At 51.1% G+C, this 20,687-nt stretch overlaps 35 pseudogenes; all 35 read right to left on the bottom strand.

Moving 5' to 3' along the window:
* Positions 1-994: 994 nt before the first annotated feature.
* On the bottom strand, positions 995-1,113 carry LOC141054077 (5S ribosomal RNA; annotated as a pseudogene).
* A 77-nt stretch (positions 1,114-1,190) lies between these two features.
* On the bottom strand, positions 1,191-1,309 carry LOC141054068 (5S ribosomal RNA; annotated as a pseudogene).
* A 76-nt stretch (positions 1,310-1,385) lies between these two features.
* On the bottom strand, positions 1,386-1,504 carry LOC141056749 (5S ribosomal RNA; annotated as a pseudogene).
* An 845-nt stretch (positions 1,505-2,349) lies between these two features.
* LOC141051632 (5S ribosomal RNA) lies at positions 2,350-2,468 on the bottom strand (annotated as a pseudogene).
* A 273-nt stretch (positions 2,469-2,741) lies between these two features.
* On the bottom strand, positions 2,742-2,860 carry LOC141057707 (5S ribosomal RNA; annotated as a pseudogene).
* Positions 2,861-3,133: 273 nt separating this feature from the next.
* Positions 3,134-3,252, bottom strand: LOC141056198 (5S ribosomal RNA; annotated as a pseudogene).
* A 469-nt stretch (positions 3,253-3,721) lies between these two features.
* Positions 3,722-3,840, bottom strand: LOC141056192 (5S ribosomal RNA; annotated as a pseudogene).
* Positions 3,841-4,888: 1,048 nt separating this feature from the next.
* LOC141054064 (5S ribosomal RNA) lies at positions 4,889-5,007 on the bottom strand (annotated as a pseudogene).
* A 77-nt stretch (positions 5,008-5,084) lies between these two features.
* Positions 5,085-5,203, bottom strand: LOC141051626 (5S ribosomal RNA; annotated as a pseudogene).
* Positions 5,204-5,476: 273 nt separating this feature from the next.
* On the bottom strand, positions 5,477-5,595 carry LOC141057696 (5S ribosomal RNA; annotated as a pseudogene).
* An 853-nt stretch (positions 5,596-6,448) lies between these two features.
* Positions 6,449-6,567, bottom strand: LOC141054059 (5S ribosomal RNA; annotated as a pseudogene).
* A 76-nt stretch (positions 6,568-6,643) lies between these two features.
* LOC141058731 (5S ribosomal RNA) lies at positions 6,644-6,762 on the bottom strand (annotated as a pseudogene).
* Positions 6,763-7,999: 1,237 nt separating this feature from the next.
* LOC141054054 (5S ribosomal RNA) lies at positions 8,000-8,118 on the bottom strand (annotated as a pseudogene).
* A 77-nt stretch (positions 8,119-8,195) lies between these two features.
* LOC141051622 (5S ribosomal RNA) lies at positions 8,196-8,314 on the bottom strand (annotated as a pseudogene).
* Positions 8,315-8,587: 273 nt separating this feature from the next.
* On the bottom strand, positions 8,588-8,706 carry LOC141057674 (5S ribosomal RNA; annotated as a pseudogene).
* Positions 8,707-10,335: 1,629 nt separating this feature from the next.
* On the bottom strand, positions 10,336-10,454 carry LOC141054050 (5S ribosomal RNA; annotated as a pseudogene).
* Positions 10,455-10,531: 77 nt separating this feature from the next.
* LOC141051611 (5S ribosomal RNA) lies at positions 10,532-10,650 on the bottom strand (annotated as a pseudogene).
* Positions 10,651-10,922: 272 nt separating this feature from the next.
* LOC141057663 (5S ribosomal RNA) lies at positions 10,923-11,041 on the bottom strand (annotated as a pseudogene).
* Positions 11,042-12,090: 1,049 nt separating this feature from the next.
* Positions 12,091-12,209, bottom strand: LOC141056187 (5S ribosomal RNA; annotated as a pseudogene).
* A 77-nt stretch (positions 12,210-12,286) lies between these two features.
* On the bottom strand, positions 12,287-12,405 carry LOC141054045 (5S ribosomal RNA; annotated as a pseudogene).
* A 77-nt stretch (positions 12,406-12,482) lies between these two features.
* Positions 12,483-12,601, bottom strand: LOC141051606 (5S ribosomal RNA; annotated as a pseudogene).
* A 461-nt stretch (positions 12,602-13,062) lies between these two features.
* On the bottom strand, positions 13,063-13,181 carry LOC141054041 (5S ribosomal RNA; annotated as a pseudogene).
* Positions 13,182-13,258: 77 nt separating this feature from the next.
* LOC141054036 (5S ribosomal RNA) lies at positions 13,259-13,377 on the bottom strand (annotated as a pseudogene).
* Positions 13,378-13,453: 76 nt separating this feature from the next.
* On the bottom strand, positions 13,454-13,572 carry LOC141054333 (5S ribosomal RNA; annotated as a pseudogene).
* A 1,433-nt stretch (positions 13,573-15,005) lies between these two features.
* Positions 15,006-15,124, bottom strand: LOC141056180 (5S ribosomal RNA; annotated as a pseudogene).
* A 649-nt stretch (positions 15,125-15,773) lies between these two features.
* On the bottom strand, positions 15,774-15,892 carry LOC141051388 (5S ribosomal RNA; annotated as a pseudogene).
* A 77-nt stretch (positions 15,893-15,969) lies between these two features.
* Positions 15,970-16,088, bottom strand: LOC141051602 (5S ribosomal RNA; annotated as a pseudogene).
* A 273-nt stretch (positions 16,089-16,361) lies between these two features.
* On the bottom strand, positions 16,362-16,480 carry LOC141057652 (5S ribosomal RNA; annotated as a pseudogene).
* A 1,424-nt stretch (positions 16,481-17,904) lies between these two features.
* LOC141056738 (5S ribosomal RNA) lies at positions 17,905-18,023 on the bottom strand (annotated as a pseudogene).
* A 77-nt stretch (positions 18,024-18,100) lies between these two features.
* On the bottom strand, positions 18,101-18,219 carry LOC141051595 (5S ribosomal RNA; annotated as a pseudogene).
* A 273-nt stretch (positions 18,220-18,492) lies between these two features.
* LOC141057641 (5S ribosomal RNA) lies at positions 18,493-18,611 on the bottom strand (annotated as a pseudogene).
* A 273-nt stretch (positions 18,612-18,884) lies between these two features.
* On the bottom strand, positions 18,885-19,003 carry LOC141056177 (5S ribosomal RNA; annotated as a pseudogene).
* A 657-nt stretch (positions 19,004-19,660) lies between these two features.
* LOC141054032 (5S ribosomal RNA) lies at positions 19,661-19,779 on the bottom strand (annotated as a pseudogene).
* A 77-nt stretch (positions 19,780-19,856) lies between these two features.
* Positions 19,857-19,975, bottom strand: LOC141051590 (5S ribosomal RNA; annotated as a pseudogene).
* Positions 19,976-20,248: 273 nt separating this feature from the next.
* LOC141057630 (5S ribosomal RNA) lies at positions 20,249-20,367 on the bottom strand (annotated as a pseudogene).
* Between the last annotated feature and the right edge of the window lie 320 nt (positions 20,368-20,687).

The raw sequence follows: 20,687 nt of genomic DNA, 5'->3' as shown, positions 1-20,687 counted from the left end.
AGGGCAAGCTTGGAAAAAAAACGTACAAAATGTCAACACGACCAGGGATTCCCAGCCAGTCTCCCATGCCAGTACTGGCCCAGCCTCAAGCTGCTTAGCGGCTGCGATCTGACAAGGGCATGCATATTAAGCTTAGAATGGCCATTGACAGAAGTGTGCCATCTCTGACGTTCTTTTCAAGAAGGATAAACTCGGAAGGGCAAGCTTGGAAATAAAACGTACAAAATGTCAACAGGACCAGGGATTCCCAGCCAGTCTCCCATGCCGGTACTGGCCCGGCCTCAAGCTGCTTAGCGGCTGCAATCTGACGAGGGCATGCATATTCAGCTTAGAATGGCCGTTGACAGAAGCGTGCCATCTCTGACGTTTTTTTCAAGAAGGATAAACTCGGAAGGGCAAGCTTGGAAATAAAACATACAAAATGTTAACAGGACCAGGGATTCCCAGCCAGTCTCCCATGCCGGTACTGGCCCAGCCTCAAGCTGCTTAGCAGCTGCAATCTGACAAGGGCATGCATATTCAGCTTAGAATGGCCATTGACAGAAGCGTGCCATCTCTGACGTTCTTTTCAAGAAGGATAAACTCGGAAGGGCAAGCTTGGAAATAAAACGTACAAAATGTCAACAGGACCAGGGATTCCCAGCCAGTCTCCCATGCCGGTACTGGCCCGTCCTCAAGCTGCTGCGATCTGACAAGGGCATGCATATTCAGCTTAGAATGGCCATTGACGGAAGCGTGCCATCTCTGACGTTCTTTTCAAGAAGGATAAACTCGGAAGGGCAAGCTTGGAAAAAAAACGTACAAAATGTCAACAGGACCAGGGATTCCCAGCCAGTCTCCCATGCCGGTACTGGCCCGGCCTCAAGCTGCTGCGATCTGACGAGGGCATGCATATTCAGCTTAGAATGGCCGTTGACGGAAGCGTGCCATCTCTGACGTTCTTTTCAAGAAGGATAAACTCGGAAGGGCAAGCTTGGAAAAAAAACATTCAAAATGTCAACAGGACCAGGGATTCCCAGCCAGTCTCCCATGCCGGTACTGGCCCGGCCTCAAGCTGCTTAGCGGCTGCGATCTGACGAGGGCATGCATATTCAGCTTAGAATGGCCGTTGACAGAAGCGTGCCATCTCTGACGTTCTTTTCAAGAAGGATAAACTCGGAAGGGCAAGCTTGGAAATAAAACGTACAAAATGTCAACAGGACCAGGGATTCCCAGCCAGTCTCCCATGCCGGTACTGGCCCGGCCTCAAGCTGCTTAGCGGCTGCGATCTGACGAGGGCATGCATATTCAGCTTAGAATGGCCGTTGACGGAAGCGTGCCATCTCTGACGTTTTTTTCAAGAAGAATAAACTCGGAAGGGCAAGCTTGGAAAAAAACGTACAAAATGTCAACAGGACCAGGGATTCCCAGCCAGTCTCTCATGCCAGTACTGGCCGGGCCTCAAGCTGCTTAGCGGCTGCGATCTGACGAGGGCAGGCATATTCAGCTTAGAATGGCCGTTGACGGAAGCGTGCCATCTCTGACGTTTTTTTCAAGAAGGATAAACTCGGAAGGGCAAGCTTGGAAAAAAAATGTACAAAATGTCAACAGGACCAGGGATTCCCAGCCAGTCTTCCATGCCGGTACTGGCCCGGCCTCAGGCTGCTTAGCAGCTGCGATCTGACGAGGGCATGCATATTTAGCTTAGAATGGCCATTGACGGAAGTGTGCAATCTCTGACGTTCTTTTCAAGAAGGATAAACTCGGAAGGGCAAGCTTGGAAATAAAACGTACAAAATGTCAACAGGACCAGGGATTCCCAGCCAGTCTCCCATGCCGGTACTGGCCCGGCCTCAAGCTGCTGCGATCTGACAAGGGCATGCATATTCAGCTTAGAATGGCCATTGACGGAAGTGTGCCATCTCTGACGTTCTTTTCAAGAAGGATAAACTCGGAAGGGCAAGCTTGGAAAAAAAACGTACAAAATGTCAACACGACCAGGGATTCCCAGCCTGTCTCCCATGCCAGTACTGGCCCAGCCTCAAGCTGCTTAGCGGCTGCGATCTGACGAGGGCATGCATATTCAGCTTAGAATGGCCGTTGACGGAAGCGTGCCATCTCTGACGTTCTTTTCAAGAAGGATAAACTCGGAAGGGCAAGCTTGGAAATAAAACGTACAAAATGTCAACAGGACCAGGGATTCCCAGCCAGTCTCCCATGCCGGTACTGGCCCGGCCTCAAGCTGCTGCGATGTGACGAGGGCATGCATATTCAGCTTAGAATGGCCGTTGACGGAAGCGTGCCATCTCTGACGTTCTTTTCAAGAAGGATAAACTCGGAAGGGCAAGCTTGGAAATAAAACGTACAAAATGTCAACAGGACCAGGGATTCCCAGCCAGTCTCCCATGCTGGTACTGGCCCGGCCTCAAGCTGCTTAGCGGCTGCGATCTGACGAGGGCATGCATATTCAGCTTAGAATGGCCGTTGACGGAAGCGTGCCATCTCTGACGTTCTTTTCAAGAAGGATAAACTCGGAAGGGCAAGCTTGGAAAAAAAATGTACAAAATGTCAACAGGACCAGGGATTCCCAGCCAGTCTCCTATGCCGGTACTGGCCCGGCCTCAAGCTGCTTAGCGGCTGCGATGTGACGAGGGAATGCATATTCAGCTTAGAATGGCCGTTGACAGACGCGTGTCACCTCTGACGTTCTTTTCAAGAAGGATAAACTCGGAAGGGCAAGCTTGGAAAAAAAACGTACAAAATGTCAACAGGACCAGGGATTCCCAGCCAGTCTCCCATGCCGGTACTGGCCCGGCCTCAAGCTGCTTAGTGGCTGCGATCTGACGAGGGCAGGCATATTCAGCTTAGAATGGCCGTTGACAGAAGCGTGCCATCTCTGACGTTTTTTTCAAGAAGGATAAACTCGGAAGGGCAAGCTTGGAAAAAAAACGTACAAAATGTCAACAGGACCAGGGATTCCCAGCCAGTCTCCCATGCCGGTACTGGCCCGGCCTCCGGCTGCTTAGCAGCTGCGATCTGATGAGGGCATGCATATTCAGCTTAGAAGGGCCATTGACGGAAGTGTGCCATCTCTGACGTTCTTTTCAAGAAGGATAAACTCGGAAGGGCAAGCTTGGAAATAAAACGTACAAAATGTCAACAGGACCAGGGATTCCCAGCCAGTCTCCCATGCCGGTACTGGCCCGGCCTCAAGCTGCTTAGCAGCTGCGATCTGACGAGGGCATGCATATTCAGCTTAGAATGGCCGTTGACAGAAGCGTGCCATCTCTGACGTTTTTTTCAAGAAGGATAAACTCGGAAGGGCAAGCTTGGAAATAAAACGTACAAAATGTTAACAGGACCAGGGATTCCCAGCCAGTCTCCCATGCCAGTACTGGCCCAGCCTCAAGCTGCTTAGCGGCTGCGATGTGACGAGGGAATGCATATTCAGCTTAGAATGGCCGTTGACGGACGCGTGCCATCTCTGACGTTCTTTTCAAGAAGGATAAACTCGGAAGGGCAAGCTTGGAAAAAAAACGTACAAAATGTCAACAGGACCAGGGATTCCCAGCCAGTCTCCCATGCCGGTACTGGCCCGGCCTCAAGCTGCTTAGTGGCTGCGATGTGACGAGGGCAGGCATATTCAGCTTAGAATGGCCGTTGACAGAAGCGTGCCATCTCTGACGTTTTTTTCAAGAAGGATAAACTCGGAAGGGCAAGCTTGGAAAAAAAACGTACAAAATGTCAACAGGACCAGGGATTCCCAGCCAGTCTCCCATGCCGGTACTGGCCCGGCCTCAAGCTGCTTAGCAGCTGCGATCTGACGAGGGCATGCATATTCAGCTTAGAATGGCCGTTGACGGAAGCGTGCCATCTCTGACGTTTTTTTCAAGAAGGATAAACTCTTAAGGGCAAGCTTGGAAATAAAACGTACAAAATGTTAACAGGACCAGGGATTCCCAGCCAGTCTCCCATGCCGGTACTGGCCCGGCCTCAGGCTGCTTAGCAGCTGCGATCTGACGAGGGCATGCATATTTAGCTTAGAATGGCCATTGACGGAAGTGTGCAATCTCTGACGTTCTTTTCAAGAAGGATAAACTCGGAAGGGCAAGCTTGGAAATAAAACGTACAAAATGTCAACAGGACCAGGGATTCCCAGCCAGTCTCCCATGCCGGTACTGGCCCGGCCTCAAGCTGCTGCGATCTGACAAGGGCATGCATATTCAGCTTAGAATGGCCATTGACGGAAGTGTGCCATCTCTGACGTTCTTTTCAAGAAGGATAAACTCGGAAGGGCAAGCTTGGAAAAAAAACGTACAAAATGTCAACACGACCAGGGATTCCCAGCCAGTCTCCCATGCCAGTACTGGCCCAGCCTCAAGCTGCTTAGCGGCTGCGATCTGACAAGGGCATGCATATTCAGCTTAGAATGGCCATTGACGGAAGTGTGCCATCTCTGACGTTCTTTTCAAGAAGGATAAACTCGGAAGGGCAAGCTTGGAAATAAAACGTACAAAATGTCAACAGGACCAGGGATTCCCAGCCAGTCTCCCATGCCGGTACTGGCCCGGCCTCAAGCTGCTTAGCGGCTGCAATCTGACGAGGGCATGCATATTCAGCTTAGAATGGCCGTTGACAGAAGCGTGCCATCTCTGACTTTTTTTCAAGAAGGATAAACTCGGAAGGGCAAGCTTGGAAATAAAACATACAAAATGTTAACAGGACCAGGGATTCCCAGCCAGTCTCCCATGCCGGTACTGGCCCGGCCTCAAGCTGCTTAGCAGCTGCGATCTGACGAGGGCATGCATATTCAGCTTAGAATGGCCGTTGACGGAAGCGTGCCATCTCTGACGTTTTTTTCAAGAAGGATAAACTCGGAAGGGCAAGCTTGGAAAAAAAACGTACAAAATGTCAACAGGACCAGGGATTCCCAGCCAGTCTCCCATGCCGGTACTGGCCCGGCCTCAAGCTGCTTAGCGGCTGCGATCTGACGAGGGCATGCATATTCAGCTTAGAATGGCCGTTGACGGAAGCGTGCCATCTCTGACGTTCTTTTCAAGAAGGATAAACTCGGAAGGGCAAGCTTGGAAATAAAACGTACAAAATGTCAACAGGACCAGGGATTCCCAGCCAGTCTCCCATGCTGGTACTGGCCCGGCCTCAAGCTGCTTAGCGGCTGCGATCTGACGAGGGCATGCATATTCAGCTTAGAATGGCCGTTGACGGAAGCGTGCCATCTCTGACGTTCTTTTCAAGAAGGATAAACTCGGAAGGGCAAGCTTGGAAAAAAAATGTACAAAATGTCAACAGGACCAGGGATTCCCAGCCAGTCTCCTATGCCGGTACTGGCCCGGCTTCAAGCTGCTTAGCGGCTGCGATGTGACGAGGAAATGCATATTCAGCTTAGAATGGCCGTTGACGGACGCGTGCCACCTCTGACGTTCTTTTCAAGAAGGATAAACTCGGAAGGGCAAGCTTGGAAAAAAAACGTACAAAATGTCAACAGGACCAGGGATTCCCAGCCAGTCTCCCATGCCGGTACTGGCCCGGCCTCAAGCTGCTTAGTGGCTGCGATCTGACGAGGGCAGGCATATTCAGCTTAGAATGGCCGTTGACAGAAGCGTGCCATCTCTGACGTTTTTTTCAAGAAGGATAAACTCGGAAGGGCAAGCTTGGAAAAAAAACGTACAAAATGTCAACAGGACCAGGGATTCCCAGCCAGTCTCCCATGCCGGTACTGGCCCGGCCTCCGGCTGCTTAGCGGCTGCGATCTGATGAGGGCATGCATATTCAGCTTAGAAGGGCCATTGACGGAAGTGTGCCATCTCTGACGTTCTTTTCAAGAAGGATAAACTCGGAAGGGCAAGCTTGGAAATAAAACGTACAAAATGTCAACAGGACCAGGGATTCCCAGCCAGTCTCCCATGCTGGTACTGGCCCGGCCTCAAGCTGCTGCGATCTGACGAGGGCATGCATATTCAGCTTAGAATGGCCGTTGACGGAAGCGTGCCATCTCTGACGTTCTTTTCAAGAAGGATAAACTCGGAAGGGCAAGCTTGGAAAAAAAACGTACAAAATGTCAACAGGACCAGGGATTCCCAGCCAGTCTCCCATGCCGGTACTGGCCCGGCCTCAAGCTGCTTAGCAGCTGCGATCTGACGAGGGCATGCATATTCAGCTTAGAATGGCCGTTGATGGAAGCGTGCCATCTCTGACGTTTTTTTCAAGAAGGATAAACTCGGAAGGGCAAGCTTGGAAAAAAAACGTACAAAATGTCAACAGGACAAGGGATTCCCAGCCAGTCTCCCATGCCGGTACTGGCCCGGCCTCAAGCTGCTTAGCGGCTGCGATCTGACGAGGGCATGCATATTCAGCTTAGAATGGCCGTTGACAGAAGGGTGCCATCTCTGACGTTCTTTTCAAGAAGGATAAACTCGGAAGGGCAAGCTTGGAAATAAAACGTACAAAATGTCAACAGGACCAGGGATTCCCAGCCAGTCTCCCATGCCGGTACTGGCCCGGCCTCAAGCTGCTTAGCGGCTGCGATCTGACGAGGGCATGCATATTCAGCTTAGAATGGCCGTTGACGGAAGCGTGCCATCTCTGACGTTTTTTTCAAGAAGAATAAACTCGGAAGGGCAAGCTTGGAAAAAAACGTACAAAATGTCAACAGGACCAGGGATTCCCAGCCAGCCTCCCATGCCAGTACTGGCCCGGCCTCAAGCTGCTTAGCGGCTGCGATCTGACGAGGGCAGGCATATTCAGCTTAGAATGGCCGTTGACGGAAGCGTGCCATCTCTGACGTTTTTTTCAAGAAGGATAAACTCGGAAGGGCAAGCTTGGAAAAAAAACGTACAAAATGTCAACAGGACCAGGGATTCCCAGCCAGTCTTCCATGCCGGTACTGGCCCGGCCTCAGGCTGCTTAGCAGCTGCGATCTGACGAGGGCATGCATATTTAGCTTAGAATGGCCATTGACGGAAGTGTGCAATCTCTGACGTTCTTTTCAAGAAGGATAAACTCGGAAGGGCAAGCTTGGAAATAAAACGTACAAAATGTCACCAGGACCAGGGATTCCCAGCCAGTCTCCCATGCCGGTACTGGCCCGGCCTCAAGCTGCTGCGATCTGACAAGGGCATGCATATTCAGCTTAGAATGGCCATTGACGGAAGTGTGCCATCTCTGACGTTCTTTTCAAGAAGGATAAACTCGGAAGGGCAAGCTTGGAAAAAAAACGTACAAAATGTCAACACGACCAGGGATTCCCAGCCAGTCTCCCATGCCAGTACTGGCCCAGCCTCAAGCTGCTTAGCGGCTGCAATCAGACAAGGGCATGCATATTCAGCTTAGAATGGCCATTGACGGAAGTGTGCCATCTCTGACGTTCTTTTCAAGAAGGATAAACTCGGAAGGGCAAGCTTGGAAATAAAACGTACAAAATGTCAACAGGACCAGGGATTCCCAGCCAGTCTCCCATGCCGGTACTGGCCCGGCCTCAAGCTGCTTAGCGGCTGCAATCTGACGAGGGCATGCATATTCAGCTTAGAATGGCCGTTGACAGAAGCGTGCCATCTCTGACGTTTTTTTCAAGAAGGATAAACTCGGAAGGGCAAGCTTGGAAATAAAACATACAAAATGTTAACAGGACCAGGGATTCCCAGCCAGTCTCCCATGCCGGTACTGGCCCGGCCTCAAGCTGCTTAGCAGCTGCAATCTGACAAGGGCATGCATATTCAGCTTAGAATGGCCGTTGACAGAAGCGTGCCATCTCTGACGTTCTTTTCAAGAAGGATAAACTCGGAAGGGCAAGCTTGGAAATAAAACGTACAAAATGTCAACAGGACCAGGGATTCCCAGCCAGTCTCCCATGCCGGTACTGGCCCGGCCTCAAGCTGCTGCGATGTGACGAGGGCATGCATATTCAGCTTAGAATGGCCGTTGACGGAAGCGTGCCATCTCTGACGTTCTTTTCAAGAAGGATAAACTCGGAAGGGCAAGCTTGGAAAAAAAACATACAAAATGTCAACAGGACCAGGGATTCCCAGCCAGTCTCCCATGCCGGTACTGGCCCGGCCTCAAGCTGCTTAGCGGCTGCGATCTGACGAGGGCATGCATATTCAGCTTAGAATGGCCGTTGACGGAAGCGTGCCATCTCTAACGTTCTTTTCAAGAAGGATAAACTCGGAAGGGCAAGCTTGGAAATAAAACGTACAAAATGTCAACAGGACCAGGGATTCCCAGCCAGTCTCCCATGCTGGTACTGGCCCGGCCTCAAGCTGCTTAGCGGCTGCGATCTGACGAGGGCATGCATATTCAGCTTAGAATGGCCGTTGACGGAAGCGTGCCATCTCTGACGTTCTTTTCAAGAAGGATAAACTCGGAAGGGCAAGCTTGGAAAAAAAATGTACAAAATGTCAACAGGACCAGGGATTCCCAGCCAGTCTCCTATGCCGGTACTGGCCCGGCCTCAAGCTGCTTAGCGGCTGCGATGTGACGAGGGAATGCATATTCAGCTTAGAATGGCCGTTGACGGACGCGTGCCATCTCTGACGTTCTTTTCAAGAAGGATAAACTCGGAAGGGCAAGCTTGGAAAAAAAACGTACAAAATGTCAACAGGACCAGGGATTCCCAGCCAGTCTCCCATGCCGGTACTGGCCCGGCCTCAAGCTGCTTAGTGGCTGCGATCTGACGAGGGCAGGCATATTCAGCTTAGAATGGCCGTTGACAGAAGCGTGCCATCTCTGACGTTTTTTTCAAGAAGGATAAACTCGGAAGGGCAAGCTTGGAAAAAAAATGTACAAAATGTCAACAGGACCAGGGATTCCCAGCCAGTCTCCCATGCCGGTACTGGCCCGGCCTCCGGCTGCTTAGCAGCTGCGATCTGATGAGGGCATGCATATTCAGCTTAGAAGGGCCATTGACGGAAGTGTGCCATCTCTGACGTTCTTTTCAAGAAGGATAAACTCGGAAGGGCAAGCTTGGAAATAAAACGTACAAAATGTCAACAGGACCAGGGATTGCCAGCCAGTCTCCCATGCCGGTACTGGCCCGGCCTCAAGCTGCTTAGCAGCTGCGATCTGACGAGGGCATGCATATTCAGCTTAGAATGGCCGTTGACGGAAGTGTGCCATCTCTGACGTTTTTTTCAAGAAGGATAAACTCGGAAGGGCAAGCTTGGAAATAAAACGTACAAAATGTTAACAGGACCAGGGATTCCCAGCCAGTCTCCCATGCCGGTACTGGCCCGGCCTCAGGCTGCTTAGCAGCTGCGATCTGACGAGAGCATGCATATTTAGCTTAGAATGGCCATTGACGGAAGTGTGCAATCTCTGACGTTCTTTTCAAGAAGGATAAACTCGGAAGGGCAAGCTTGGAAATAAAACGTACAAAATGTCAACAGGACCAGGGATTCCCAGCCAGTCTCCCATGCCGGTACTGGCCCGGCCTCAAGCTGCTGCGATCTGACAAGGGCATGCATATTCAGCTTAGAATGGCCATTGACGGAAGTGTGCCATCTCTGACGTTCTTTTCAAGAAGGATAAACTCGGAAGGGCAAGCTTGGAAAAAAAACGTACAAAATGTCAACACGACCAGGGATTCCCAGCCAGTCTCCCATGCCAGTACTGGCCCAGCCTCAAGCTGCTTAGCGGCTGCGATCTGGCAAGGGCATGCATATTCAGCTTAGAATGGCCATTGACGGAAGTGTGCCATCTCTGACGTTCTTTTCAAGAAGGATAAACTCGGAAGGGCAAGCTTGGAAATAAAACGTACAAAATGTCAACAGGACCAGGGATTCCCAGCCAGTCTCCCATGCCGGTACTGGCCCGGCCTCAAGCTGCTTAGCGGCTGCAATCTGACGAGGGCATGCATATTCAGCTTAGAATGGCCGTTGACAGAAGCGTGCCATCTCTGACGTTTTTTTCAAGAAGGATAAACTCGGAAGGGCAAGCTTGGAAATAAAACATACAAAATGTTAACAGGACCAGGGATTCCCAGCCAGTCTCCCATGCCGGTACTGGCCCGGCCTCAAGCTGCTTAGCAGCTGCAATCTGACAAGGGCATGCATATTCAGCTTAGAATGGCCGTTGACAGAAGCGTGCCATCTCTGACGTTCTTTTCAAGAAGGATAAACTCGGAAGGGCAAGCTTGGAAATAAAACGTACAAAATGTCAACAGGACCAGGGATTCCCAGCCAGTCTCCCATGCCGGTACTGGCCCGGCCTCAAGCTGCTGCGATGTGACGAGGGCATGCATATTCAGCTTAGAATGGTCGTTGACGGAAGCGTGCCATCTCTGACGTTCTTTTCAAGAAGGATAAACTCGGAAGGGCAAGCTTGGAAAAAAAACATACAAAATGTCAACAGGACCAGGGATTCCCAGCCAGTCTCCCATGCCGGTACTGGCCCGGCCTCAAGCTGCTTAGCGGCTGCGATCTGACGAGGGCATGCATATTCAGCTTAGAATGGCCGTTGACGGAAGCGTGCCATCTCTGACGTTCTTTTCAAGAAGGATAAACTCGGAAGGGCAAGCTTGGAAATAAAACGTACAAAATGTCAACAGGACCAGGGATTCCCAGCCAGTCTCCCATGCTGGTACTGGCCCGGCCTCAAGCTGCTTAGCGGCTGCGATCTGACGAGGGCATGCATATTCAGCTTAGAATGGCCGTTGACGGAAGCGTGCCATCTCTGACGTTCTTTTCAAGAAGGATAAACTCGGAAGGGCAAGCTTGGAAAAAAAATGTACAAAATGTCAACAGGACCAGGGATTCCCAGCCAGTCTCCTATGCGGTACTGGCCCGGCCTCAAGCTGCTTAGCGGCTGCGATGTGACGAGGGAATGCATATTCAGCTTAGAATGGCCGTTGACGGACGCGTGCCATCTCTGACGTTCTTTTCAAGAAGGATAAACTCGGAAGGGCAAGCTTGGAAAAAAAACGTACAAAATGTCAACAGGACCAGGGATTCCCAGCCAGTCTCCCATGCCGGTACTGGCCCGGCCTCAAGCTGCTTAGTGGCTGCGATCTGACGAGGGCAGGCATATTCAGCTTAGAATGGCCGTTGACAGAAGCGTGCCATCTCTGACGTTTTTTTCAAGAAGGATAAACTCGGAAGGGCAAGCTTGGAAAAAAAACGTACAAAATGTCAACAGGACCAGGGATTCCCAGCCAGTCTCCCATGCTGGTACTGGCCCGGCCTCCGGCTGCTTAGCAGCTGCGATCTGATGAGGGAATGCATATTCAGCTTAGAAGGGCCATTGACGGAAGTGTGCCATCTCTGACGTTCTTTTCAAGAAGGATAAACTCGGAAGGGCAAGCTTGGAAATAAAACGTACAAAATGTCAACAGGACCAGGGATTCCCAGCCAGTCTCCCATGCCGGTACTGGCCCGGCCTCAAGCTCCTTAGCAGCTGCGATCTGACGAGGGCATGCATATTCAGCTTAGAATGGCCGTTGACGGAAGTGTGCCATCTCTGACGTTTTTTTCAAGAAGGATAAACTCGGAAGGGCAAGCTTGGAAATAAAACGTACAAAATGTTAACAGGACCAGGGATTCCCAGCCAGTCTCACATGCCGGTACTGGGCCGGCCTCAGGCTGCTTAGCAGCTGCGATCTGACGAGGGCATGCATATTTAGCTTAGAATGGCCATTGACGGAAGTGTGCAATCTCTGACGTTCTTTTCAAGAAGGATAAACTCGGAAGGGCAAGCTTGGAAATAAAACGTACAAAATGTCAACAGGACGAGGGATTCCCAGCCAGTCTCCCATGCCGGTACTGGCCCGGCCTCAAGCTGCTGCGATCTGACAAGGGCATGCATATTCAGCTTAGAATGGCCATTGACGGAAGTGTGCCATCTCTGACGTTCTTTTCAAGAAGGATAAACTCGGAAGGGCAAGCTTGGAAAAAAAACGTACAAAATGTCAACACGACCAGGGATTCCCAGCCAGTCTCCCATGCCAGTACTGGCCCAGCCTCAAGCTGCTTAGCGGCTGCGATCTGACAAGGGCATGCATATTCAGCTTAGAATGGCCATTGACGGAAGTGTGCCATCTCTGACGTTCTTTTCAAGAAGGATAAACTCGGAAGGGCAAGCTTGGAAAAAAAACGTACAAAATGTCAACAGGACCAGGGATTCCCAGCCAGTCTCCCATGCCGGTACTGGCCCGGCCTCAAGCTGCTTAGCAGCTGCGATCTGACGAGGGCATGCATATTCAGCTTAGAATGGCCGTTGACGGAAGCGTGCCATCTCTGACGTTTTTTTCAAGAAGGATAAACTCGGAAGGGCAAGCTTGGAAAAAAAACGTACAAAATGTCAACAGGACCAGGGATTCCCAGCCAGTCTCCCATGCCGGTACTGGCCCGGCCTCAAGCTGCTTAGCGGCTGCGATCTGACGAGGGCATGCATATTCAGCTTAGAATGGCCGTTGACGGAAGCGTGACATCTCTGACGTTCTTTTCAAGAAGGATAAACTCGGAAGGGCAAGCTTGGAAATAAAACGTACAAAATGTCAACAGGACCAGGGATTCCCAGCCAGTCTCCCATGCTGGTACTGGCCCGGCCTCAAGCTGCTTAGCGGCTGCGATCTGACGAGGGCATGCATATTCAGCTTAGAATGGCCGTTGACGGAAGTGTGCCATCTCTGACGTTCTTTTCAAGAAGGATAAACTCGGAAGGGCAAGCTTGGAAAAAAAATGTACAAAATGTCAACAGGACCAGGGATTCCCAGCCAGTCTCCTATGCCGGTACTGGCCCGGCTTCAAGCTGCTTAGCGGCTGCGATGTGACGAGGGAATGCATATTCAGCTTAGAATGGCCGTTGACGGACGCGTGCCATCTCTGACGTTCTTTTCAAGAAGGATAAACTCGGAAGGGCAAGCTTGGAAAAAAAACGTACAAAATGTCAACAGGACCAGGGATTCCCAGCCAGTCTCCCATGCCGGTACTGGCCCGGCCTCAAGCTGCTGCGATCTGACGAGGGCATGCATATTGAGCTTAGAATGGCCGTTGACGGAAGCGTGCCATCTCTGACGTTCTTTTCAAGAAGGATAAACTCGGAAGGGCAAGCTTGGAAAAAAAACATTCAAAATGTCAACAGGACCAGGGATTCCCAGCCAGTCTCCCATGCCGGTACTGGCCCGGCCTCAAGCTGCTTAGCGGCTGCGATCTGACGAGGGCATGCATATTCAGCTTAGAATGGCCGTTGACAGAAGCGTGCCATCTCTGACGTTCTTTTCAAGAAGGATAAACTCGGAAGGGCAAGCTTGGAAATAAAACGTACAAAATGTCAACAGGACCAGGGATTCCCAGCCAGTCTCCCATGCCGGTACTGGCCCGGCCTCAAGCTGCTTAGCGGCTGCGATCTGACGAGGGCATGCATATTCAGCTTAGAATGGCCGTTGACGGAAGCGTGCCATCTCTGACGTTTTTTTCAAGAAGAATAAACTCGGAAGGGCAAGCTTGGAAAAAAACGTACAAAATGTCAACAGGACCAGGGATTCCCAGCCAGTCTCCCATGCCAGTACTGGCCCGGCCTCAAGCTGCTTAGCGGCTGCGATCTGACGAGGGCAGGCATATTCAGCTTAGAATGGCCGTTGACGGAAGCGTGCCATCTCTGACGTTTTTTTCAAGAAGGATAAACTCGGAAGGGCAAGCTTGGAAAAAAAAAGTACAAAATGTCAACAGGACCAGGGATTCCCAGCCAGTCTTCCATGCCGGTACTGGCCCGGCCTCAGGCTGCTTAGCAGCTGCGATCTGACGAGGGCATGCATATTTAGCTTAGAATGGCCATTGACGGAAGTGTGCAATCTCTGATGTTCTTTTCAAGAAGGATAAACTCGGAAGGGCAAGCTTGGAAATAAAACGTACAAAATGTCAACAGGACCAGGGATTCCCAGCCAGTCTCCCATGCCGGTACTGGCCCAGCCTCAAGCTGCTGCGATCTGACAAGGGCATGCATATTCAGCTTAGAATGGCCATTGACGGAAGTGTGCCATCTCTGACGTTCTTTTCAAGAAGGATAAACTCGGAAGGGCAAGCTTGGAAAAAAAACGTACAAAATGTCAACACGACCAGGGATTCCCAGCCAGTCTCCCATGCCAGTACTGGCCCAGCCTCAAGCTGCTTAGCGGCTGCAATCTGACAAGAGCATGCATATTCAGCTTAGAATGGCCATTGACAGAAGTGTGCCATCTCTGACGTTCTTTTCAAGAAGGATAAACTCGGAAGGGCAAGCTTGGAAATAAAACGTACAAAATGTCAACAGGACCAGGGATTCCCAGCCAGTCTCCCATGCCGGTACTGGCCCGGCCTCAAGCTGCTTAGCGGCTGCAATCTGACGAGGGCATGCATATTCAGCTTAGAATGGCCGTTGACAGAAGCGTGCCATCTCTGACGTTTTTTTCAAGAAGGATAAACTCGGAAGGGCAAGCTTGGAAATAAAACATACAAAATGTTAACAGGACCAGGGATTCCCAGCCAGTCTCCCATGCCGGTACTGGCCCAGCCTCAAGCTGCTTAGCAGCTGCAATCTGACAAGGGCATGCATATTCAGCTTAGAATGTCCATTGACAGAAGCGTGCCATCTCTGACGTTCTTTTCAAGAAGGATAAACTCGGAAGGGCAAGCTTGGAAATAAAACGTACAAAATGTCAACAGGACCAGGGATTCCCAGCCAGTCTCCCATGCCGGTACTGGCCCGGCCTCAAGCTGCTGCGATCTGACAAGGGCATGCATATTCAGCTTAGAATGGCCATTGACGGAAGCGTGCCATCTCTGACGTTCTTTTCAAGAAGGATAAACTCGGAAGGGCAAGCTTGGAAAAAAAACGTACAAAATGTCAACACGACCAGGGATTCCCAGCCAGTCTCCCATGCCAGTACTGGCCCAGCCTCAAGCTGCTTAGCGGCTGCGATCTGACGAGGGCATGCATATTCAGCTTAGAATGGCCGTTGACGGAAGCGTGCCATCTCTGACGTTCTTTTCAAGAAGGATAAACTCGGAAGGGCAAGCTTGGAAATAAAACGTACAAAATGTCAACAGGACCAGGGATTCCCAGCCAGTCTCCCATGCCGGTACTGGCCCGGCCTCAAGCTGCTTAGCAGCTGCGATCTGACGAGGGCATGCATATTCAGCTTAGAATGGCCGTTGACAGAAGCGTGCCATCTCTGACGTTTTTTTCAAGAAGGATAAACTCGGAAGGGCAAGCTTGGAAATAAAACATACAAAATGTTAACAGGACCAGGGATTCCCAGCCAGTCTCCCATGCCGGTACTGGCCCGGCCTCAAGCTGCTGCGATCTGACAAGGGCATGCATATTCAGCTTAGAATGGCCATTGACGGAAGTGTGCCATCTCTGACGTTCTTTTCAAGAAGGATAAACTCGGAAGGGCAAGCTTGGAAAAAAAACGTACAAAATGTCAACACGACCAGGGATTCCCAGCCAGTCTCCCATGCCAGTACTGGCCCAGCCTCAAGCTGCTTAGCGGCTGCGATCTGACGAGGGCATGCATATTCAGCTTAGAATGGCCGTTGACGGAAGCGTGCCATCTCTGACGTTCTTTTCAAGAAGGATAAACTCGGAAGGGCAAGCTTGGAAATAAAACGTACAAAATGTCAACAGGACCAGGGATTCCCAGCCAGTCTCCCATGCCGGTACTGGCCCGGCCTCAAGCTGCTGCGATGTGACGAGGGCATGCATATTCAGCTTAGAATGGCCGTTGACGGAAGCGTGCCATCTCTGACGTTCTTTTCAAGAAGGATAAACTCGGAAGGGCAAGCTTGGAAAAAAAACATACAAAATGTCAACAGGACCAGGGATTCCCAGCCAGTCTCCCATGCCGGTACTGGCCTGGCCTCAAGCTGCTTAGCGGCTGCGATCTGACGAGGGCATGCATATTCAGCTTAGAATGGCCGTTGACGGAAGCGTGCCATCTCTGACGTTCTTTTCAAGAAGGATAAACTCGGAAGGGCAAGCTTGGAAATAAAACGTACAAAATGTCAACAGGACCAGGGATTCCCAGCCAGTCTCCCATGCTGGTACTGGCCCGGCCTCAAGCTGCTTAGCGGCTGCGATCTGACGAGGGCATGCATATTCAGCTTAGAATGGCCGTTGACGGAAGCGTGCCATCTCTGACGTTCTTTTCAAGAAGGATAAACTCGGAAGGGCAAGCTTGGAAAAAAAATGTACAAAATGTCAACAGGACCAGGGATTCCCAGCCAGTCTCCTATGCCGGTACTGGCCCGGCCTCAAGCTGCTTAGCGGCTGCGATGTGACGAGGGAATGCATATTCAGCTTAGAATGGCCGTTGACGGACGCGTGCCATCTCTGACGTTCTTTTCAAGAAGGATAAACTCGGAAGGGCAAGCTTGGAAAAAAAACGTACAAAATGTCAACAGGACCAGGGATTCCCAGCCAGTCTCCCATGCCGGTACTGGCCCGGCCTCAAGCTGCTTAGTGGCTGCGATCTGACGAGGGCAGGCATATTCAGCTTAGAATGGCCGTTGACGGAAGTGTGCCATCTCTGACGTTCTTTTCAAGAAGGATAAACTCGGAAGGGCAAGCTTGGAAATAAAACGTCAACAGGACCAGGGATTCCCAGCCAGTCTCCCATGCCGGTACTGGCCCGGCCTCAAGCTGCTTAGCAGCTGCGATCTGACGAGGGAATGCATATTCAGCTTAGAATGGCCGTTGACGGAAGCGTGCCATCTCTGACGTTTTTTTCAAGAAGGATAAACTCGGAAGGGCAAGCTTGGAAATAAAACGTACAAAATGTTAACAGGACCAGGGATTCCCAGCCAGTCTCCCATGCCGGTACTGGCCCGGCCTCAGGCTGCTTAGCAGCTGCGATCTGACGAGGGCATGCATATTTAGCTTAGAATGGCCATTGACGGAAGTGTGCAATCTCTGACGTTCTTTTCAAGAAGGATAAACTCGGAAGGGCAAGCTTGGAAATAAAACATACAAAATGTCAACAGGACCAGGGATTCCCAGCCAGTCTCCCATGCCGGTATTGCCCCGGCCTCAAGCTGCTGCGATCTGACAAGGGCATGCATATTCAGCTTAGAATGGCCATTGACGGAAGTGTGCCATCTCTGACGTTCTTTTCAAGAAGGATAAACTCGGAAGGGCAAGCTTGGAAAAAAAACGTACAAAATGTCAACACGACCAGGGATTCCCAGCCAGTCTCCCATGCCAGTACTGGCCCAGCCTCAAGCTGCTTAGCGGCTGCGATCTGACAAGGGAAGGCATATTCAGCTTAGAATGGCCATTGACGGAAGTGTGCCATCTCTGACGTTCTTTTCAAGAAGGATAAACTCGGAAGGGCAAGCTTGGAAATAAAACGTACAAAATGTCAACAGGACCAGGGATTCCCAGCCAGTCTCCCATGCCGGTACTGGCCCGGCCTCAAGCTGCTTAGCGGCTGCAATCTGACGAGGGCATGCATATGCAGCTTAGAATGGCCGTTGACAGAAGCGTGCCATCTCTGACGTTTTTTTCAAGAAGGATAAACTCGGAAGGGCAAGCTTGGAAATAAAACATACAAAATGTTAACAGGACCAGGGATTCCCAGCCAGTCTCCCATGCCGGTACTGGCCCGGCCTCAAGCTGCTTAGCAGCTGCAATCTGACAAGGGCATGCATATTCAGCTTAGAATGGCCGTTGACAGAAGCGTGCCATCTCTGACGTTCTTTTCAAGAAGGATAAACTCGGAAGGGCAAGCTTGGAAATAAAACGAACAAAATGTCAACAGGACCAGGGATTCCCAGCCAGTCTCCCATGCCGGTACTGGCCCGGCCTCAAGCTGCTGCGATGTGACGAGGGCATGCATATTCAGCTTAGAATGGCCGTTGACGGAAGCGTGCCATCTCTGACGTTCTTTTCAAGAAGGATAAACTCGGAAGGGCAAGCTTGGAAAAAAAACATACAAAATGTCAACAGGACCAGGGATTCCCAGCCAGTCTCCCATGACGGTACTGGCCCGGCCTCAAGCTGCTTAGCGGCTGCGATCTGACGAGGGCATGCATATTCAGCTTAGAATGGCCGTTGACGGAAGCGTGCCATCTCTGACGTTCTTTTCAAGAAGGATAAACTCGGAAGGGCAAGCTTGGAAATAAAACGTACAAAATGTCAACAGGACCAGGGATTCCCAGCCAGTCTCCCATGCTGGTACTGGCCCGGCCTCAAGCTGCTTAGCGGCTGCGATCTGACGAGGGCATGCATATTCAGCTTAGAATGGCCGTTGACGGAAGCGTGCCATCTCTGACGTTCTTTTCAAGAAGGATAAACTCGGAAGGGCAAGCTTGGAAAAAAAATGTACAAAATGTCAACAGGACCAGGGATTCCCAGCCAGTCTCCTATGCCGGTACTGGCCCGGCCTCAAGCTGCTTAGCGGCTGCGATGTGACGAGGGAATGCATATTCAGCTTAGAATGGCCATTGACGGACGCGTGCCATCTCTGACGTTCTTTTCAAGAAGGATAAACTCGGAAGGGCAAGCTTGGAAAAAAAACGTACAAAATGTCAACAGGACCAGGGATTCCCAGCCAGTCTCCCATGCCGGTACTGGCCCGGCCTCAAGCTGCTTAGTGGCTGCGATCTGACGAGGGCAGGCATATTCAGCTTAGAATGGCCGTTGACAGAAGCGTGCCATCTCTGACGTTTTTTTCAAGAAGGATAAACTCGGAAGGGCAAGCTTGGAAAAAAAACGTACTAAATGTCAACAGGACCAGGGATTCCCAGCCAGTCTCCCATGCCGGTACTGGCCCGGCCTCCGGCTGCTTAGCAGCTGCGATCTGATGAGGGCATGCATATTCAGCTTAGAAGGGCCATTGACGGAAGTGTGCCATCTCTGACGTTCTTTTCAAGAAGGATAAACTCGGAAGGGCAAGCTTGGAAATAAAACGTACAAAATGTCAACAGGACCAGGGATTCCCAGCCAGTCTCCCATGCCGGTACTGGCCCGGCCTCAAGCTGCTTAGCAGCTGCGATCTGACGAGGGCATGCATATTCAGCTTAGAATGGCCGTTGACGGAAGTGTGCCATCTCTGACGTTTTTTACAAGAAGGATAAACTCGGAAGGGCAAGCTTGGAAATAAAACGTACAAAATGTTAACAGGACCAGGGATTCCCAGCCAGTCTCCCATGCCGGTACTGGCCCGGCCTCAGGCTGCTTAGCAGCTGCGATCTGACGAGGGCATGCATATTTAGCTTAGAATGGCCATTGACGGAAGTGTGCAATCTCTGACGTTCTTTTCAAGAAGGATAAACTCGGAAGGGCAAGCTTGGAAATAAAACGTACAAAATGTCAACAGGACCAGGGATTCCCAGCCAGTCTCCCATGCCGGTACTGGCCCGGCCTCAAGCTGCTGCGATCTGACAAGGGCATGCATATTCAGCTTAGAATGGCCATTGACGGAAGTGTGCCATCTCTGACGTTCTTTTCAAGAAGGATAAACTCGGAAGGGCAAGCTTGGAAAAAAAACGTACAAAATGTCAACACGACCAGGGATTCCCAGCCAGTCTCCCATGCCAGTACTGGCCCAGCCTCAAGCTGCTTAGCGGCTGCGATCTGACAAGGGCATGCATATTCAGCTTAGAATGGCCATTGACGGAAGTGTGCCATCTCTGACGTTCTTTTCAAGAAGGATAAACTCGGAAGGGCAAGCTTGGAAAAAAAACGTACAAAATGTCAACAGGACCAGGGATTCCCAGCCAGTCTCCCATGCCGGTACTGGCCCGGCCTCAAGCTGCTTAGCGGCTGCGATCTGACGAGGGCATGCATATTCAGCTTAGAATGGCCGTTGACGGAAGCGTGCCATCTCTGACGTTCTTTTCAAGAAGGATAAACTCGGAAGGGCAAGCTTGGAAATAAAACGTACAAAATGTCAACAGGACCAGGGATTCCCAGCCAGTCTCCCATGCTGGTACTGGCCCGGCCTCAAGCTGCTTAGCGGCTGCGATCTGACGAGGGCATGCATATTCAGCTTAGAATGGCCGTTGACGGAAGCGTGCCATCTCTGACGTTCTTTTCAAGAAGGATAAACTCGGAAGGGCAAGCTTGGAAAAAAAATGTACAAAATGTCAACAGGACCAGGGATTCCCAGCCAGTCTCCTATGCCGGTACTGGCCCGGCTTCAAGCTGCTTAGCGGCTGCGATGTGACGAGGGAATGCATATTCAGCTTAGAATAGCCGTTGACGGACGCGTGCCATCTCTGACGTTCTTTTCAAGAAGGATAAACTCGGAAGGGCAAGCTTGGAAAAAAAACGTACAAAATGTCAACAGGACCAGGGATTCCCAGCCAGTCTCCCATGCCGGTACTGGCCCGGCCTCAAGCTGCTTAGTGGCTGCGATCTGACGAGGGCAGGCATATTCAGCTTAGAATGGCCGTTGACAGAAGCGTGCCATCTCTGACGTTTTTTTCAAGAAGGATAAACTCGGAAGGGCAAGCTTGGAAAAAAAACGTACAAAATGTCAACAGGACCAGGGATTCCCAGCCAGTCTCCCATGCCGGTACTGGCCCGGCCTCCGGCTGCTTAGCGGCTGCGATCTGATGAGGGCATGCATATTCAGCTTAGATGGGCCATTGACGGAAGTGTGCCATCTCTGACGTTCTTTTCAAGAAGGATAAACTCGGAAGGGCAAGCTTGGAAATAAAACGTACAAAATGTCAACAGGACCAGGGATTCCCAGCCAGTCTCCCATGCTGGTACTG

Source organism: Dendrobates tinctorius, unplaced genomic scaffold (genome assembly GCF_039654945.1).
Source record: "Dendrobates tinctorius isolate UK_male_01 unplaced genomic scaffold, ASM3965494v1 ptg000011l, whole genome shotgun sequence".
Classification (NCBI taxonomy): domain Eukaryota; kingdom Metazoa; phylum Chordata; class Amphibia; order Anura; family Dendrobatidae; genus Dendrobates; species Dendrobates tinctorius.
The sequence above is the reverse complement of the archived record's forward strand: the minus strand, read 5'-3'. Positions and strand labels throughout refer to the sequence as shown.